The sequence below is a fragment of the Elephantulus edwardii genome, unplaced genomic scaffold, assembly GCF_000299155.1.
Source record: "Elephantulus edwardii isolate Elephantulus edwardi_28Jun2011 unplaced genomic scaffold, EleEdw1.0 scaffold00530, whole genome shotgun sequence".
Classification (NCBI taxonomy): Eukaryota; Metazoa; Chordata; class Mammalia; order Macroscelidea; family Macroscelididae; genus Elephantulus; species Elephantulus edwardii.
In genome coordinates this window covers 243,962-252,786 of record NW_006400280.1, presented here as the reverse complement: position 1 = coordinate 252,786, position 8,825 = coordinate 243,962, and the positions used below count along the sequence as shown (strand labels likewise).

The 8,825-nt window shown below is 37.5% G+C and overlaps 1 protein-coding gene and 1 pseudogene across 1 annotated transcript in view; both read right to left on the bottom strand.

Moving 5' to 3' along the window:
• LOC102869990 (DNA replication complex GINS protein PSF1-like) overlaps positions 1 to 8,825 on the bottom strand; it is a 76,473-nt gene that overhangs the window by 62,932 nt on the left and 4,716 nt on the right. The gene's annotated exons all lie outside the window — the stretch shown is intronic.
• LOC102870806 overlaps positions 1 to 8,825 on the bottom strand; it is a 15,007-nt pseudogene that overhangs the window by 2,555 nt on the left and 3,627 nt on the right.

The following is an 8,825-nucleotide window of genomic DNA, read 5'->3' as shown; positions in this document are numbered from 1 at the left end:
GTCAAATCAGATCTGACTGGTACAGGAGGAGATTGACCCCCCTTCCCCGGCAGAGCATCTGGTAGATTCAAACCATGCACCTCTGGGATTATAGTTGCAGCTCCTTGCCACTAAGCCACCAGAGCTCCCCCCCCCCTTTTTTTTTAAATTTTTTTTTATTTTATGAGAATCTTTGTGTTCTTGATGTTGAGCTTCAGTCCATACTGAAGACTGTGGTTCTTTACCTTCTGCAGCAAGCGCTTCAGGTCCTCCCCAGTTTCAGCAAGCAGGACTGTGTCATCCGCATAACGCAGGTTGATGATTCTTCCACCAATCCTGATGCCACATTCCTCCTCATACAGCCCAGCATCTCAGATGATCTGTTCAGCATACAGATGGAAAAGGTATGGAGACAAAATACATCCCTGACTGACCCCCTTCCTGATTTTGAAACATTCAGTGTCTCCCTGCTCTGTTCTGATGACTGTCTCTTGGTCCAAGTATAGGTTTCATATTAGCATAATCAAATGTTCTGGGATTCCCATTCTTCTCAAAGTCAGCCACAGCTTGTGGTGATCCACACAGTCAAAAGCCTTTGCATAGTCAATGAAGCACAGATAGACACTCTTCTGGTATTCTCTGCTTTCTGCCAAGATCCATCTAACATTAGCTATAATATCCCTAGTACTACAACATGACCTCTTCTAAATCCAGCCTACACATCTGGCAGTTCTCTGTTAACATATTGTTCCAAATGTTTTTGGATAATTTTCAGCAGAATCTTGCTTGTATGTGATATCAATGATATTGTTTGATAATTTCCACACTCTGTTGGGTCACCTTTCTTTGGAATGGGAACAAATATCGATCTCTTCCAGTCAGTTGGCCAGCTGGCTGTCCTCCAGATTTCCTGGCACAACTTAGTGAGCACATGCAGGGCATTATCTGTGTGTTAAAATTAATCAATTGGTATGCCATCAACTCCTGGAGCCTTGTTTTTATCCAATTCCTTCAGAGCAACTTAAACTTCCTCCTTTATCACCATAGGCTCTTGCTCATACATTATTTCATGAAATTCCTCTGTGTCAGCCAATTCCTTCTGATACAGTGACTCTGTTTACTCTTTCCATCTTCTTTTGATACTTCCTGGATCATTTAACATTCTACCCAAACTATCCTTAAGTATTGCCACTCGTGGCTTGAATTTGGTTTTCAACGCCTTCAGCTTAAGAAACACTGAACGAGTTTGGCCATTTTGATTTTCTGACTCCAGCTTTCTGCACATTTCATTATAGTGTCTTGCTTTGTCAGTACCCTTACATGGAAAAAATTCTAAAATTGTGAAATTCTGAATTCCACTATTTGTATCCTATTAGGTGTTTTAAGTCATTTAGAGATGATTTAAAGTATACATGTGTACATTGTACACAAACCCCGTACCACAGTGAGTATCTGAGGATTTTGGTGTTGAGAAAAAGGAATTCCTGGAACCATTTGCTCATGGATATAGATAGATGACTGCATGTATGTTTTGTGTTTTGTCACTAGTGTTAAATTACAAAATAACTACTGAACATTGCTCAAATAAAAGTATCATTCCTGAAGGATGAAGCATGACTTTTTTTTTTGTTACAGAATACCGTTTATTAAAATCTACATAACAAGAAAAAATAGCACATATGGCACTAATTATAAGTAACATCACGATTAACTGAGCATTGGTCCTCAGAAAAGAATAGGCAAGCAATGTATTGCTCCAATAGCATTTTTTGTCCTGGTCTTTCACTTTCTGTATCCTCTTTTCTTGATTTCCAATAACTGAAGACACTGCTTGATTTTTCACTCGTAAATCTTCCACCAGAGTTTGTAAGCTTTCCAGTCTGTTCTGAAGTTTTTACACTTTTTTCCTGTTCTTTCTATTGGTTGAGGCTGTTGAAGCTTTAACATTATCAGGTGAATGAATCGGTTTGGTGGATCTGTATTTTGATGTGGAACCTATTGAATCCTCAACTAAACTAGTTGGGAGTGACTGTACTGGAAACTTGTTAGGAGAAGAATGGAATGAGCGAGCAGCTAAATTTTTCACAGATGGACCAGCTGCAGATGGGAATGTAAAACAACCAGATGGTCTGCTGTGTGTAATGAAGCTGGCTGGCTCTCTGCTAAGAGTTTCACTTGGTTTGCTGCCTTCCATGGAGTTCTGCAATGAGATCTTGTTTCTATTTATATCTCTGCTCTTGGACTTGATTAAGTGATACAATCTCTTACTCCTTCATCTTGGTCTCAGGTTTGTTCAGAGACACAGCGGGTTCATCACAGATCACACTTCTCAACTTCTGGAGAAAGCTGTTTCATGTTTCTTGTTGGATCTTCCTTCATTGTAGTAGATTTCACAGAATGATGAGATAGGAAGCTTCCTATAGAATAGAGAAAATGGTATATTAAAATGAAAAGGAGCAACAGACAATGGCTGTAAAATGCGAGGTTTCACAGAAGAATTTGAATTGTACCTAAGGCATGAAGTTTTTTGCATCCAAAATATGCTGGAAGTTTTAGGCTCACAGATTCATGCTTCTGGCACTGTATCATATCTTGACAGTTTGCAAACTGCACAGATGTCTTATTGTCACTGCTTCTTCTAAAAACTGTATCTTGCTCTGAAGGACACCTATCTGGCCTCTTCTGGCTATAATTTGATTTTACATACTCATTGCCACTTTTGGCCATCCGATCCTTCCATTAACTTTAATGTGTTTCTTGTTTGTTCTAACTCAGACTGTGCAAGCTTTTGTTGATTTTTAGCTTATTTATTGAGATTCCATTTCTTCTGAACTGTTGTGTTTTTTAAAAAAAAAATCCTTTTTAAGACTTCAGAGTTTGCAAACAACAAATGCTGGTGAGGCTGAGGAGAAATTGGAACCCTATTGGTGGGAATGTAAGATGGTACAACCACTATGGAAGGCTGTATGGTGCTTTCTCAAAAAGTTGCAAATAGAAATACCATTTGACCCAGCAACTCCACTACTGAGAATATACCCTAAAGAACTGCCACCCAAGAAGCTAAATACACACCCATTTTTACTGTGGTTTTGTTCACAATAGCAAAGATTTGGAAACAATACAAGTGCCCATCAACAAACAAATGGATTAAAAAAAACGAAAGAAAAAAAAAACCAAAACAAATGGATAGAGAAGCTCTGGTATATTCACACAATGAAATACTATGCTGCACTGAAAAACAAGGAACTCATAAGATATTACACAAAATGGATGATGACCCTGGAGGACATTATGCTGAGTGAAATATCTCAGTCACAAAAGAATAGTGCATTTCCAACCAAGTAAATTCTAAGACCTAAATAAGTTCTATAGAAACAATAAAAAACAAACAAACAAACAAATACTGCATAGAGCCACTGTTGTAAAACGGGATTGACATCAGGGTTGAGGGGTGACTGAGAAAGCAGGGATAAATAATTTTTACTGCACTGATACAGATAAGGGAAAGAACTATTTAAAAGGGATATATGATTACGTATTATTGTCATGACAGGAGTCCAGAATGAAGGCTGCATAGCGGAGTGGACTTGGGGGAAGGGACTGCATAACAATGAAAGAATTTTTCTTTTCCTTTTCAAAGAGAAGAGTGAATTGAGGGGGAGGGGAGGGGCAGGGAGAAAAGCACAACAATGAATGAACGAAAATCCAAAATCTCAGCAAACTTTCATTTAATTAATAAGAAAATTTAAAAAAAAAAAAAGACTTCAGAGTTCGGAATTTTTAAACCCCTGGTTCGCCTGATTGCTGTTTTGCAGAGGCCCTCAGGGTGAAGTCATTGTCACTATGTCTGACCAGGAGGCAAAACCTTCAACTGAGGAGTTGGGGGACAAGAAAGAAGGAGAATATATCAAAGTCATTGGACAGAATAGCAGTGATATTTTCTTCAAGGTGAAAATGACAACACATCTCAAGAAACTCAAAGAAACAGGGAGTTCCAATGAATTCACTCAGGTTTCTCTTTGAAGGTCAGAGAATTGCTGATAATCATACTCCAAAATAATTAGGATAAAGGAAGAATATGTGACTGAAGTTCATCAGGAACAAATAGGGAGTCATTCAACACTTTAGATAATATTTTTTTTTCTTTTCCTTTAAAGATAGTTAAAAATAGTTCTTTTGTAATGTGGTGTTCAAAACAGAATTGAAAACTGGCACCAATTTTCAAAACATCTGGTAATTCGAATTCTAGTTATTATTCATTATTGTTTAATTATACTAATTTTTTATGAGCAAACCTCAGCCCCCTTCATATTGCCTTCTCGTCTTAAAGATTACTTGTATGCACAGAGAGGTCACCTTTTCCAGGACTGTGCATTTTCAGACTTGTAGGGTCAATAAGATCAACCAATGCAAGAGTTCATAATAACTTTCCAATTGGTCCTGAAGTTCCAATACATGATTGCTTCACTCCTGAACTACTACTTTCAGTGGGAGATGGAAGTTTTTCAGAGAACAGAACTGTGGAAAAATGACCCTTCCTTGATTTGAAGCTACTTGTGTAAGGGTCTGGACCAAAACAAGAGGAATATCAGGTTGGAGTCATGATGACATAAAGTGATAGTAACTCCAGAGAAGGCTTGACTGCAGAGACAACAGATTTTAACATTAAAATTCTTGCCAGAAGATCCCAGAATAGTTCTAAATTCCATTGGCAGTTAATTATACACGCAGAAGTATATATATCAGAATATTGTCTTTTTATTTTATTTGTACTTTTGGCCTGGGATATGGGTTTTAAATAGACATTGTACTAGCTTCATTAGGATAAACAAAATGTTTGTAAAAAAAAAAATCATAGTTCTCTGTAAGGCTGTTTAATTCATTCCTATTGGTTTTCACCTCAATAATTGGTCTCTCTCTTGCTTCATTTCTTTCACTCTGGTATCTCTGCATCTTTTAAAATCTTAAATTCCTATAGTTTCAGTGTTCTATCATTAATCTCTTTCTCAAGGTGAGCTTTCTCCATTTGCATGGCACCAAAAGGTGGTCCATGCTAACCAATGAATTGCATCATATTTTCAATTTGTTGCAGCAAAATCATGATCACCTTGTCCTTTTTTGCCATATGTAGCTTTAGGGCCTCACCTTCTGTCTACACACGTCTGAGTTGATCCCCTTCATTTTGCAAGTGCTGTTGTTCCTGCAATTTTAAGTTCAACCAGGAGCAGACTTTCGTGATCTCTGCATTGGTAGCCTCAACAGCTAGAGGGAAGTTGTAAGATCTGATACAGTTCTCTCTGAGCTTTCCACAGTCATTCTCTTGGCTGTCAATTTTTCTATTACTCTGCAAAATATCTCTTTGGTGGATTCAAGTTGAGCAGTAAAGAAAGATACTTTTTCTAAACTTTCATGCTTTCCTTGAATTGCCGTAATCTGCCACTCCATCTGCCCTGACACTTGGTCTTCTTAGCTGTGTGGAGCACCTTCAGGCACTGCACCTCCAAGTTCCGGTCTTCGAGCTCCCATCACAGGTAGTCAATAGTGATGCTGTTGCCTGTGCCTCAATCCCAGACATTTATTCTGCTCTTTCAGCAGACTCAGCTCCTTCTTCTTTTTTATGTAGAGTAGCCAAGAACTTTTGAAGTTGAGCATCCAAATTTCCAGATTCTTGGCTGATTTGATCACACTCTGACCATGCTTCAGTTAGCTCTGAGTGGGCAAGGACTAATTGCTTCTCTAGATCTTCTATCTTATCTTCTTATATCCTCTTTGCTTCTCTTATTAGAATGTAGCTGAGAAATACTGGATCCCTGGTCACTTGAGCTGACTTACATACACAGAACTTTGACTTCTTGCTTGTTCCTTAACAATATCCAACTGACTTTTGATGTTATTGGCTTGGCTTCAAGCACTGTTAGCTTTCTAAGTCCAGGTAAGTCTCCCTTTAAAAAATAAATCTCTTTTAAAGTCATCCTTTAAAATAAGAAATCTCTGCGGCTAATTCTCTCAAGATTTTACTAATAGTTGAACCTAAGTCACAGACATGAAGAGCAGATAGACTTTCTTGTCTGAGGCTTTGTTGAATTCAACTAGGATGGATCAGAATTCTTGAAGCACTCCCTCATGACTAAGCATAATTTTTTCTTAGCTCCTCTGTGTGCTGTCATCTTTTAGGTATATTGTCTTTGAGGCATTAGGCAGCTTCAAGTTCATTTTGAAGTTGCTATCTTGTCTAATGACAGCCGTGGCATCTCTTTCCATTTGTATCTCTTGAAGTTTTGTTTGCAAATTAATGACTGAATGCTTTATGTAAAACTTTTGTTTCTCATGTAGTTCATTGCTTTTACAGTTTTCTTTGCAAATCTTTAACGTGATGTGAATATTCTTCCAAAACACATTCAATGTGTTCCTTGCCATGGTAAGAGATGATTTTTCTGTACGAATCGAGTTCCAGATCATATTTAGGGAACAGAGGAATTTGTGTCAAAGTCCTAGTTAAAGATGTTTTCAATTATTGCACCACAAATAAATGACATAAAAATGGACTTGAACCTCCATTGAAGATCTTCATTGTATGCTTCACAATCTTTTTTGGTTCCATTTTAAATATTTTGCCTCTTCTTCAAGATCTTGAAAACACGAATGCTTCCTTGTTTGGTTCTTTTACTTATTTATTGTCTGTGATCAGCCACCTTGTTTTAAGAGATTGGCTGCATCCCCTGAAGTATGGCTTTTACCTTCCTTTCATTAGCTATTTAAACAAAAGCTCATATTAAGAGCTCAGTTAACAAAACAACTATGAGATACCATCTCACCCCAGTCAGAATAGCAAAATGTAACAGAACAGCAAGCAACAAATGCTGGCGAGGTTGTGGAGAAACTGGAACCCTTATTCACTGTTGGTGAAAGTGTAAATGGTGCAACCACTGTGGAAAATGGTGTGGTGCTTTCTCAAAAAGTTGCAAATAGAGATACCATTTGACCCAGCAATTCCACTATTGGGAATATACCCTAAAAGAGACCATAACCGCCATCCAAGCAGATATATGCACACCCATGTTTATCGCGGCTTTGTTCACAATAGCAAAAAGCTGAAAACAATCCAAGTGCCCATCAACAAACGAATAGAGAAGCTGTGGTACATTCACACATATATGCTACATTGAAAAACAAGGAACTCATGCAATAATATTCATTATGGAGGACATTATGCTGAGTGAAATATCTCAGTCACAAAAAAGACAAATACTGCATGGTGCCACTGTTGTAGAATGCAACTGCCTTCAGGGTTGGGATAAGACTGAGAAAAACTGGATAAATTATGTATATTGCATGAAACAGATGAGGGAGAGAACAATTTAAAAGTGATATATGACAGGGTATTATGGTTATCACAAGAGTCCAGAATTAAGGTTGCATAGTGGAGTGTACTTGGGGCGTGGGGTGAGGGTGGGGAATTGTTTACCAATGAAAGAATTTTTCTTTTACTTTTCAAAGAGAGGAGTGAACTGGGTGGGGAGGGCTGGGCAGGGAGAAAAGTGCAACAATGAATGAATCAAAATCCAAAATCTTGGGGAGCTCTGGTGGCCTAGTGGCAAGAAGCTGCACTGCAATCCCAGAGGTGCACGGTTTGAATTTACCAGATGCTCTGCCGGGGAAGGAGGGACAATCTCCTCCTGTACCAGTTAGATCTGATTTGATGGTACACTCACACAAAATAATAAAATAAAAAAAAAAGTTAAAAGCTCCCTATCTTAATAAAAAGAAAAAAAATTTAAAAATCCAAAATCTCTGTAAATGTTCATTAAAATAAAATTAAATTTTAAAAAAAGGAGCTCAATTAAATATTCCCCTTGCTTAGTAAGTATTATTTTAAATGGAAAACTTTTAATTAATATCATAACTAATATATCTGCAGGTATAGAAAAGCCAAATAACAATAATTTCATAAAATATATGTTTAACTTTCAATTTTGGTTTTTATCTCTAAGAAATTATATCTATGACCTACAAGCCTAAAATAATTTTAAGCTCCTATAAATAAACCTAAAATAATTTTTCTGGTTACTCAAACAGTTACCAACCGTTTTGGATGAAGCAAGTAATTCTTTTAGCTTACTGAAAATTGCACCTAACTTTGAAAGTTATGCAATGTATAAGGCAAAGCTATGTCCCTGTACGGGACCAAAGTGATCAACTGAGCTGAGGTGACCATTTGTTTGTCAGTGGCAGCCTGGGAGACTTAGCAGAGTGGGTCACTCTTTGACTTACCACTGGAAACTGGAAAAGAAGATGGAGACTTGGTTTAAGCTTGAACAGACCAGCCACCCACAAAAATTTTCTAGAACCAGTTTCCAAAGATCAACTCAGTTGATCACTTTGGTCCCGTACAGGGACATAGCTTTGCCTTATTCATTGCATAACTTTCAAAGTTAGGTGCCATTTTCAGTAAGCTAAAAGAATTACTTGCTTCATCCAAAACGGTTGGTAACTGTTTGAGTATCCAGAAAAATTATTTTAGGTTTATAGGAGCTTAAAATTATTTTAGGCTTGTAGGTCATAGATATAATTTCTTAGCAATAAAAACCAAAATTGAAAGTTAAACATATATTTTATGAAATTATTGTTATTTGGCTTTTCTATACCTGCAGACCAAGTCAAAATAGCAAAATTTAACAGAACAGCAAGCAACAAATCCTGGCGAGGTTGTGGAGAAACTGGAACCCTTATTCACTGTTGGTGGGATTGTAAAATGGTGCAACCCCTGTGGAAAGCGGTATGGCGCTTTCTCAAAAAGTTGCAAATAGAGATACCATTTGACCCCGCAATACCACTACTGGGAATAT